Genomic DNA, 11,395 nt, shown 5'->3' with positions numbered 1-11,395 from the left:
GATCCGCCTCCTGGAGCTCCACCTCGCTCTGGGCTCCACCTGGCTCCCGATGCTCCACCTCGCACTGGGCTCCCTGCCAGGTAATAATGTCCTCTGCTCCCCTTCTTCCCCTCCAGCACAATCCTATCGCCGCGTAGCACCCTCAGGATTCCTCCACCAGCTACCGTCCTGTAGCCTCTCGAATCCAGTCTGCTAAGTGAGATAAGATTCTGCCTGAAATCGGGTATGTATCGGACCTCCCCCAATCTCCTCACTGCACCGTCATGTGTCCTCCAGCTGACCGTCCCAATGCCTCTGATCGCACAGCTCGATCCATCCGGCAGATATACAGTGCTCTCACTGTTCTCCAGGGAGTCAAACTGCTCCTCTCTGCAACACACATGATAGGGGCATGCAGAATCTAATATCCACTGCTGGGAAGAAGTAGATACCTCGTCAGATATCTCCAGGACATCTCCATCTGAATCGCTGCCGGCCGTCGCTACAGCAGCCACCGTCCGATTTTTCAGTTGAGGGCAATCTCTAGCTAGATGCCCCAACTCCTCACACCGGTAACACCTGGTTTTGCTCAAGTCCCTCCTGAACTTAGACCGCCCTCGATGCGATCTCCTGTCACTCCGTCTACCGCCTCCTGCACCTCCAGAAGCCACCAAAGCTGAGCTATCGACACCTGAGCTCGAAGCTGGGTTCTCCCTCCTGAGAACCTCGTTCTGGAGTATCGCCGCGGTGACCTCGTCCATCTTGATAGTGCTCTTCCCCACTAGAAGAGCAGTCACCAAGGACTCGTACGAAGAAGGAAGCGACGCCAGCAAAACCAGCGCCCTGGTCTTCTCCTCAACGTTCTCGCCAACGCTGAGAAGGTCGGTGAGGATCTTCTGGAAGTGGCTCAGATGCTCCTGCACGCTCTGTCCCTCAGTCATCCGCAGTTGGTAAAACTGCCTCCAGAGGAAAAGAGTATTGGTGAGAGACTTCGCCATGTACAACTCCTCGAGCTTCGACCACAGCACCGTCGGGGAAGTCTCGCTCAGCACATGGATCACCACCTCATCCGCCAGGTACATACGGATGGTACTCACCGCCTGCATCTGTAGCCGTTTCCAATCCCGCACCTCCATGGTGGTCGGTTTCTCATCGCACAAGAGAGCTTCGATCAACCCCTGTTGGATGAGCACGTCCTTCACCCTTGCCTGCCACAAGGAGAAATTGCTCTTACCATCAAACTTGTTGATCTCCATCCTGATTGTTCCTGTTTTCTCCATCTTCAGTCTTGCTCACCACCACTGCAATCTGCGTCCTTGTACCAACCTTGCTCTGATACCACTTGTTGGGTGGATGTCTGGCCAGGACACCACCTCCCAAGATCCTTTCAGTACCACGCGATGCAGCAGGAAGAAAGAAGAAACAAAACAAAAGGAAAAACAATCAAAATACGTGGATCAGCCACAAAAGGGCTCGCCTCCACGGGGCATGCAAACTTCACTATGAAAAGAAAATTTTACAAGAGGAGACCTCACCCTCAACCCTTGTACACCCAATTCTCTCTCACATGAAGTTTCCCTCACAAAAGCTCTCTCTCTCTTGGAGACCCCCCTGAACCCCTGAAGAGCCTGGCGACCGCTGTCCAGGAGCCTCCTGCTCCTTCTCTCACAGCGCCTCACGCCTCTCTCTCTCCTCTCGGTTCGTACGGCGGCGAGAAACAAAAACCACGCACACTCTTCTGTTCGTTCTCAGGCTTTTTAAAGCCTTAAACATAGGTTAGAGAGTAATTAGGAATCCTTAATCAAGCCAAATCACGTCCCAGACCGTCCGATCAAGACCGGGAGCCACCTGGGGTGTACGATCGCGCTCCGGTCCACGAAATAGGGCCGTGGACCGCGAGAAACGCGTGGGAAACGCCCACGCGGTCCACAGACCGCGCCGTGGACCACCCGGTCCACGGTGGACCGGGGCAAGGGCCAGCAGGCCGCTGGGTCGCGCGTCCCGCGCGGGCCTGGGCCTGGGTCGCGCGTCCCGCGCGGGCCTGGGCCTGGGACGCGCGTCCCGCGCAGGCCTGGGTCGCGCGTCCCGCGCGGGCCTGGGTCCCGCGTCCCACGCGGGCCTGGGACGCGCGTCCCGCGCGCCGCCGCCTGCAGCCGCGCCGCTGCCGCCCGCCGCCGGTCGCCGGCGATCCTCCGCCGCCTCGATTTTCGTGCCGACTTCGAAAGCTCATATCTCCTCCATTCGAGCTCCGATTCAGGTGATCTTGGTCTCGTTGGACTCCGTTTTTCGCCACGAACCTCGCTGTGGGCTCAATGTGGGCTGAATCTCGAGGCGTCAAATCCTAACATATTTTTATTCTTCCATCCAGCCACCACCATTCTCTACGTCAACACCATCTTTCTCCATCTAAAAACCATAAAACCAGCCACCCAAACTCTCTCCAAACTGCCCCCTCATCCCCTCATCCTCATACCACAAACAACGAGCCGGCCACCATCATTCTTCACACCTCCCTCCATGCCTTACCTAGGCTAACCATCCAAACACCCAAAAACCTCCATAATCCATCACATGCCACATCCTCTTCCATCTCTCTCTCTCCACAACCCTCAGCCTTTTTCTCAAAAAAATCCCTTCCTCCAACTTCTGAGTTCTTCTCCAAGCCCATGGAAAGAAGTCTACATAGTTTCAGGATAAAAATTTCAGTGAGAAGCTTCTCAATAGCTGGCTAGTCATCGAGATTTCTACAATCTTGTTTTAACAATATGCTTTCTTTCATATCTTTTGTATTCCTCTTTTTAATATGCAATAAAGACTTGCATTTCATATCTTTATGTCTTTATTTTTTTTTGCATAAGATTTTACTCTAGAACAGTTTATTACCCTTGAGATGAGCCATGATCTATAGATACGGTTCGTGCTCCTGGGATGAATTATCTTTAGGTTACAATTCTTCTTTTGTATCTAGATAATTTTGACTAGCCTATAATTTTAAGGGACGGGCCGTGATCCAACGGATATGAGCTGTGCTCTCTAAGATAGACTATATCTTTATTATTTAGATACCCGAGCAAAGACACGTGAAAGAAGAAAACTAGTTGTCTAAGAAGAAAGCAGCTGAGTTCCTAAGAATTCCTTTCATACTTGCATTCAATATTTATTTAATTCTTTTAATTTACTTGATTAATTATCAATTTAAGTAATCTTTTAATCAGCCTTTATCCTGCTATTTAATCTAAAATTAAATCTCTCAAACGTAACTAACACGATCCCTATAGATATGATCTCGACTCATCCTAACTATGTAGTGAGTAGAGTTTATTTTTGACGCTTACAATAGTGATCAAATTTTAACACCGTTGCTAGAGATCGTGTTTTAATTGCTTTGAGTTTATAAAATAATCAAAAAAATATTTATTTTATTTGCTTTTTCTACCTTTTATTCTTAGCCTATTTTTAGTTTTTAGTACTTTCTAACTTGCCTAGTTACTTAGTCAAACTTATATTCCTGTAAAATCAAAAAAAACAACAACAAACTAATCTTGATTGTGTGCTAATTACAAGCTTGAACATCTTGGTTTGCTGCATTGCATAATCATAATATATCTTAAGGGCATTATCCCATTAATCAGATAAGGTAGAGATTTCATCACCCCTCCTTAGCCCACAAACTACAATCTTCATCTTGCATACCCAAGCCTAACTTAAAATTAATTAGATGTTAACTACTAAGGTATTCGAGCTCATTAGGACAAGACACCCGGAAGAGTTGGACCATATCAGGATTGGCTAGTTGATTGGTCTCTAGAAAAGGGGTTCAGGGATAAGAGCCCAAAGAAAGGTGGTTACTTAATTAGGTCTGTTGCGAAAGTATGGGGACCTCCCATCGATCTTACCTTTACTTGCTAGTTAGCTAGTTAGTTTCTGACTTGGAGTGCTCCAAGAAGGTATTGGCAGTTAGGAGCTGTCTAAATTTAGGATGACCTAGGATAGAAGTTTGCTTGAGTAAGTGCTTAACAAATTAAAAAAAAAAAAACTTAACTCTTCTATCTTCTTAGATCAAGGACTCTTAGGCTCTTCTCTTTAGACTTCTTTCACTCTTCTCTCACTTCTTAAAAAAAAATCCTATAAAAACTGAAATTTTATGTATTTGCTTTAATATATAATTGTAATGTGTATGCTTGATCGTAGATCGTTACAATCAGAAATCCAACCTTTTGATCCTAAAATAGAAAGAACCCTTAGAGCCAATAGGCCTAGAAACATGAACCAAAATCAAGAGAATGATACACCATGGTAGTTGAAAGAGTACTTCACTCCTTCAATATATACCTACTCTCCCTATATACAGGCACCTCCTGTAAAGGCTACCCAATACGAAATCAAGTCCAGCATTATTCAGATCCTTCTATCTTTTCATGGACTTAGTGACGAGGATCCTTATAGGCACTTAGATGAATTTCTTGAGATTTGTTCCATAGTGAAAATCCAGAACTTCTCTGACGATGCCCTTAGGTTGAAACTTTTCTCATTTTCACTTAAAGATAAAGCCAAATATTGGTTGAACTCTTTAGATTCGATAACCATCTCAATCTGAGACCAACTCCAGTGAGAATTTCTCAAGAAGTACTTCCCCATAAGAAAAAGCAATCAGATTAGAAAAGCTATAAACAGTTTTTCCCAAATAGGTGGGGAAATGTTCCACGAAATATAGGAGAGGTTAAAGGACCTAATTCAAAAATGTCCACACCATGCAGTTCTAAAATGGCAACTAGTCCAATGTTTCTATGATGGCCCATCAGAGAAACACAAGCAAATGGTAGATGCCTCATGCGGAGGGACCTTCATGCTAAAAAATGAGGATGATGCATTGCAGTTATTCGACACATAGAGTGAAAACTTCCTACACCATATGTCTGCCTCATATCATGATAGGCTCATCACTCATCAGAAAAGGGTGGAATCTATGAAATTTGTAAGTACATAGATATTCATAGCAAAGTGGATGAGTTGTCTCAGAAGATAGATCGCATAGTGAATATGGGACACCCTCCAGCTCCAGCCATGCATAGTGCGCAACAAGAAGTTTACGCAATCTGTTCTAGCCCCACCTATTGTATAACTAAATGTCTAGCTGCAGCCCAGTTTCCTGAGTTTGTGCAAGAGCACATGCACCAAGCTTAATCTCAAATAGCTCACAGACCAAGAAACAATCCGTGTTCGAATACATACAACCCAAGCTGGCGAAATCATCCCAATTTCTCATGGAAAACACAACCACCTGTTACCCTGGTTCCACCAAGACCTAATTATCAATAAACCAACTTTAGGAACACTCCCTACCTGTAATACCAGAATGTTCTCCAACCTTCTCCAAGTAATCATATGTCAGCCTTTGAAGAGAAGGTTCTACAAGCTTTAGCAAGGATAGAAACCAACTCCCAAACTCTCCACTCTCACACAATCCATCGTCAAGTTAGAAAACCAAATCGGACAACTAGCGACAGCTTTTCGTAAGAGGGAAGGAGGTAAATTGCCCAGTCACCCCAGATATCTTTTTCAAATATGCAAAGTTGGTTATGACTCTTAGGAATGCGAAGATGATCGAGCAACCTAGAAAAATTTTTGAAACCACCCACACTTTGACTACACCTAAATTGGCTAAGAGGACCTAAAACAAGGGGATAAACCAACATCATGAGCACCATCATACGTGCCCAAGGTATCATTTCCTAGTGCACTAGAATCCTCCGCTCCTTTTAATAAGAAGGGAGGATGAATCGACGAGATGATGGAATTGTTTAAACAAGTCCACATTAACCTCCCTCTTCTTGATGCAACTAAACTGGTTCCAACATACATCAAATTTTTGAAGGATTTGTGCACACAAAAATGCAAAATTAGATCACAAATCTCTAAGAAAGTTTGTCTCACCAAGCGAGCAAGCAAGCTCAGTATTTCAACACACTACCCCTCCCAAGCTTAAGGACCCAGGTGCACCTCTTATCTTTGTGTTATCAAGGACCTGTATATAAAGAAAGCTTTGCTAGACTTAGGGGCAAGTGTAAATCTCCTACCTAGCTTAGCATACGAACTCTTCGGGTTTGGTGAGCTTAAACCCACAACGGTCACCTTGCAATTAGCTGACAGATCTGTCAAGATACCTGTGGCATGCTAGAGGATGTACTCATCAAAGCAGATAAATTTTACTTCCCAGTTGACTTTCTAGTCCTTGATATAGAATATTCTGGTATATCAAGATAAATTATCATAATTTTAGGGCGATCCTTCCTAGCTACAACAAACACTTACATCAATTGTAGGATGAGTGTCATGGAGGTTTCATTTGAGAACAAAAAGCTGAGATTGAACGTATTCAAAGCTTCCCAAGGACCTCAAACCAATGACTATTTTGAAATGGATATACTAGAGAACCTGGTAGAAGAAGCAACGGTCGTAACCTTGTATCAAGATCCATTGCAGACTTGTCTGGCTCAGTTTGGGATAGATGACTTTAATCTAGAAGGAGACGTTAATGAAGTAAGAATCCTATTAGACACACCCCTCTCTAAAATGACCCCACCATGGACCATTCAGTATGAACCTTTATTTGATTTATCAGCCACTCCAATGGTGCCCTCTTTAGAAACCACTCCTATGCTTGAACTGAAACCACTTTCGATCACCCTCAAGTATGTTTTCTAGGATCCAATGATATCCTTCTGGTGATCATTGCCTCAAACTTGACCCTTGATCAGAAAACACGGCTCATAGGGATTCTAAAAGAGCACAAGAAAGCCATTAAGTGGTCAATTGCCGATTTGAAAGATATTGACCCCTCCATCTATATGCACCACATCTACGATGAAGAAAATACCAAATCACATAGGGACATACAGAGGAGACTAAACCCTAATATGCAGGAGGTGGTTAGTAAGGAAGTCATCAAGTGGTGAGATGCAAGAATCATCTACCCAATATCAGATAGTAAATGAATCAGCCCTACTCTAGTACCTAAAAAATCAGATATTATTACTGTGATAGAAAATAAGGAAGGTGAACTGCTAGCTACCCTCACAACATCTAACTAGCAGGTATGTATCGATTATCGTAAACTGAACTTTGTCACCAGGAAAGATCACTTCCCACTATCGTTTATTGATCAAATCCTAGAACAACCGACAGGTCAAAGCTTCTTCTACTTCCTAGATGGCTATTCGGGATATAATCAAATATCCATCTTTCCTGACGATCAAGAGAAAACCACCTTCACCTGCCCCTTTGGCATGTTCGCTTTTAGGTGCATGCCCTTTGGCCTCTACAATGCACCTGCTACATTCCAGTGGTGTGTACTGGCCATATTTTTCGATATGGTGGATAAGTTCTTAAAAATTTTTATGGACAACTTCTCCGTATTTGATACCATATTTGAGGATTATCTCCAGAACCTATCTAAAATGCTATAATGATGTAAGGAGACAAATCTTGTCTTAAATTGGAAAAAGAGCCATTTTATGGTTCAGAAAGGGATCATATTAGGCCATATTGTTTTCGAAAGGAGAATCGAAGTAGATAAGGCTAAAGTAGAGGTAATATCAATATTACCACTCCCGACCTCAGTTCGATAGGTACGATATTTTCTAGGTCATGCCGGATTTTACAAACACTTCATCAAAGATTTCAGCAAAATCGCTAGACCTTTGTGCAATTTATTAGTGAAAGACACACCATTTGTCTTTGATGAAGAATACTTAGAAGCATTCCACACACTTCGCACTGTCCTGACTGTAGCACCAATAATCAAACCACCGAACTGGTCTTTCCTATTTAAAATCATATGTGACACATCCGACTTCGTGATAAGTGTGGTTTTAGGCCAACGAATTAATAAGGAAACACACATAATTTATTATGCTAGTAAGACTCTATCCAATGCTCAGTTGAATTACACCACAATAAAAAAAGAATTACTAGCTGTAGTGTTCACCTTAGACAAATTTCGATCATACCTTCTAGGGGCCAAGGTTCTAGTATATTCTGATCACACAGCCCTAAGGCACTTACTCTCTAAGAAAGACACTAAGCCGTAATTGATCAGATGGATCCTTCTTTTGCAAGAGTTTGACTTAGAAATTTGAGATAAGAAGGGATCTGAAAATATGATAACTAACCACCTTTCTAGAATCGTATTCGAACACCTAGAAAACATCGACAAGGCCATGGACCAGTTCATGGATGAGCAACTCCTCACTGTATCTACCAACCCTACTCCATGGTTTGCCCATATTGTCAATTACCTAGCCACAGAACAGATCCCTCTCTATTGATCAAAACAGGAGAAGGATCGATTCTTCTCACAAGTTAAATATTATTTTTGGAAGGAACCTGAATTGCTCAGATACTGCCCCAACCAGATAATCCATCGGTGTGTCTTCGCGAGTGAGTTTCAAAGCATTCTTACATTCTGCCACTCTCTAGCATGTGGGGGCATTCCAGTGGGAAGAAGATTGTAGCAAAAGTGCTACAAAGTTGGTTCTATTGCCCAACACTGTTCAAAGATGCATATGACTTTGGCCGTAGCTACACAAGGTGCCACAGATAGGAAACATATCTGGGAAGGATATGATGCCACTAACCCCAATTTTAATAGTAGAAATTTTTGACGAATGGGGAATAAATTTCATGGAACCATTTTCAGTTTCTCATGGATTCGAATATATTCTAGTGGTTGTAGATTATGCCTCTAAATGGGTGAAGGCGATCGGAACCAGGACCAATGATCACCAAGTTATGATCAAATTATACAAAGATATATCTTTAGTCATTTTGGCTTCCCACAAGCAATTATTAGTGATGGGGGCACTCACTTCATGAACCGACACTTTGAAGTACTAATGAAGAAATATAACATTACATACAAAGTAGCCACTCCATATCACTCCCAAACCAGTGGTCAGGTGGAAGTCTCAAATAGGGAGATAAAACATATCTTAGAAAAGATGGTTAAGTCCGATAGAAAAGATTGATCTCTTCGATTAGATGATGCATTATAGGCCTACCATACCACTTTTAAAACCCCTATTGGCATGTCATCCTATAGATTGGTCTTTAGGAAAACATGCCATCTACTGTTTGAATTAGAATATCATGCATTTTGGGCCATAAAGAAATTTAATTTCAATATGAAGAGTACAGGTTCTGATAGGAGGCTGCAACTGAACGAACTAGATGAGCTATGAAATGATGCATACGAAAGCTCACGCATCTATAAGGCTTGAACAAAAGCTTTTCACGATAAGTATATTTCTAAAAAATCATTCGAGCCCAATCAAAAAGTATGGCTCTTTAGCTCATGATTATGTCTCTTCCCCGATAAACTACGCTCTCGTTGGTATGGATTTTTTTTTGTCACTCAAGTATTGTCCCATGGAGCAATCGAAATTTGGGATCTCCAAAACAAAAATATATTTAAGATAAACGATCAACGCCTAAAGCCATATGTAGATGGAATTCAGAACAAAGAACTAATCGATACCATCTACTTAGTGGATCCACTATATGACCAACAATGAACTATTTTGGTCTGATTGAAGATCTTAAACTTAGCACTTGTTGGGAGGCAACCCAACATTTTATCTTTCATATTACTTAATTTTTATTTTGTAAAAATCTAATAAAGACAACTAGCCCAATTGGGGGAGCACATCATCAATATCCGACAAGAATCCGATGGAGTATAAGGAAGAACCTGCAAACAATAATAAATCAAGTGGTATCCCTCCTTGGTGAATATTTTTATTTTTCTCTTCTCCATTGGAGATAATGAAAATAAAGTTGGAGGGGAAGAATAATTAAATTAATCAAGTCCTCAAGTATGACTATAATTAATTTTGTGTATCAGATTTTGTCTCGATTTGAAGTTAATCAGACATTCTAATTGATGAATGATCAACGGTTTAGATAATTTTAAAGATATTAAGGGGCAAATTATTAAGAAAGTTTAATAAATAGAAGAGTTTAGATCAAAACAAATTTTTGGAGTGATTTCAAAATCCTCTTTCCACCTATCTCAATGAAGAATCTACTTCAAGGGGTATGGGTGGAAATGTCAAAATATGAAAAAAAATTTTAATTTCTAAAAAAAAAGTTCGGTATTGTCTTATTGAGTAACCGGGTCCTTTCGCCTAAAGAAGCATTGTGATTTGTGTCAAAAGGTAGGAATGTCAAGAGACTTATTTTGAAGTCAATCTCACCTCATAGTTTTTTTTGGACTCGAGTCAGTAAGTCCGAGGGGTGTTCTACACCTAATGTCCTAAAGCCAACTAGTGTAGGAGTCATTGGCCAAAACCTTACTACAAAGATCGGCTAGAAGGCTTAAAAGCCTAAGACATTGCATTAAATTCTTTTTTTTTTAAAAGAGAGAAAAAAAAGAAAAAAATAATAGTAGATCATAAGAGGACTAAATTGTAAGAAGACAATAAACTCCTCTCACAACAAGTCAGAGGACTTAAAGAGTAGAATAGAGAATTGATGAAAGAAAATCTCTAAAAATTTTTATGGATAATTCTCAACCACTCAGTGGATCGAATTAATAATCCAATGAAGTATCTCTTTAATGGTCTAGTCAGTTATCAATTGACTTTAGAACTGCCTAGGATAACTTTTAATTCAAGGACGAGTCGGTACACATTGTTAATTTATCTATTTTACTTAAGGACAAACAAAATTCAAGTCAGAATGTATGATAAATATTTAAATTAAATTATTAAAAATATTTAATTTTATTTAATTATATTTAATTATTATTTATTTATTAAAAATTTGATATTTTTTAATTTATTTTATAGATAATTAATAAATTTAATTTAATTAATTTGATTCAGATCTGGGCGTGATATGGATGCGAAATGGTCCCAGAAGAAAGATCCAAAGAAAGAAAACAAAAGGACACGCATAGCAATAATGAAAAAGAAGAAAATATTTAGGGAAGGAAGAGGGGACCCGTAGGCTTTTAGCGCGTTTCTTTTTGGAGATGTAAGAGACGAGGAGTTGGTGCATTGGCTAGGATCAAAAACATGTGGCCCCTCCTGCTATATATGTAAAGCGGTGGCCCCCTGCTATATATGTAAAGCGGTGGGGCCATGCACATTAAATGCACAAACAGGACATGAACCCATGCTGGCTTTTCACGTGGTCTGGGTGCGGTCCAAACGGATTCAAACACGAGCGTGGCCATGGATGAATGGGTGCCTAGGTCTTCATAGTAGATGGGTGCGAGTGGGGGTTCGAGCGATCACATGAGCGCCTGGGTGAGCAGTGAACAAGCACCTGATGCGGTGATTTGAACACGATGCGGGCTCGCGAGCTTTTGTGCAACTGAGAGAAGATGGGCGCATGGTTTAAACTTTAAACAAGC

At 41.5% G+C, this 11,395-nt stretch overlaps 1 non-coding gene across 1 annotated transcript; it reads right to left on the bottom strand.

Moving 5' to 3' along the window:
• Nucleotides 1-4,631: 4,631 nt before the first annotated feature.
• LOC114913498 (small nucleolar RNA R71) lies at nucleotides 4,632-4,737 on the bottom strand. The gene has a single exon (XR_003799472.1). It is a non-coding gene; the product is annotated as a small nucleolar RNA R71 (small nucleolar RNA).
• Nucleotides 4,738-11,395: the final 6,658 nt, after the last annotated feature.

This window comes from Elaeis guineensis, chromosome 16, assembly GCF_000442705.2.
Source record: "Elaeis guineensis isolate ETL-2024a chromosome 16, EG11, whole genome shotgun sequence".
NCBI lineage: Eukaryota > Viridiplantae > Streptophyta > Magnoliopsida > Arecales > Arecaceae > Elaeis > Elaeis guineensis.
The sequence above is the reverse complement of the archived record's forward strand: the minus strand, read 5'-3'. Positions and strand labels throughout refer to the sequence as shown.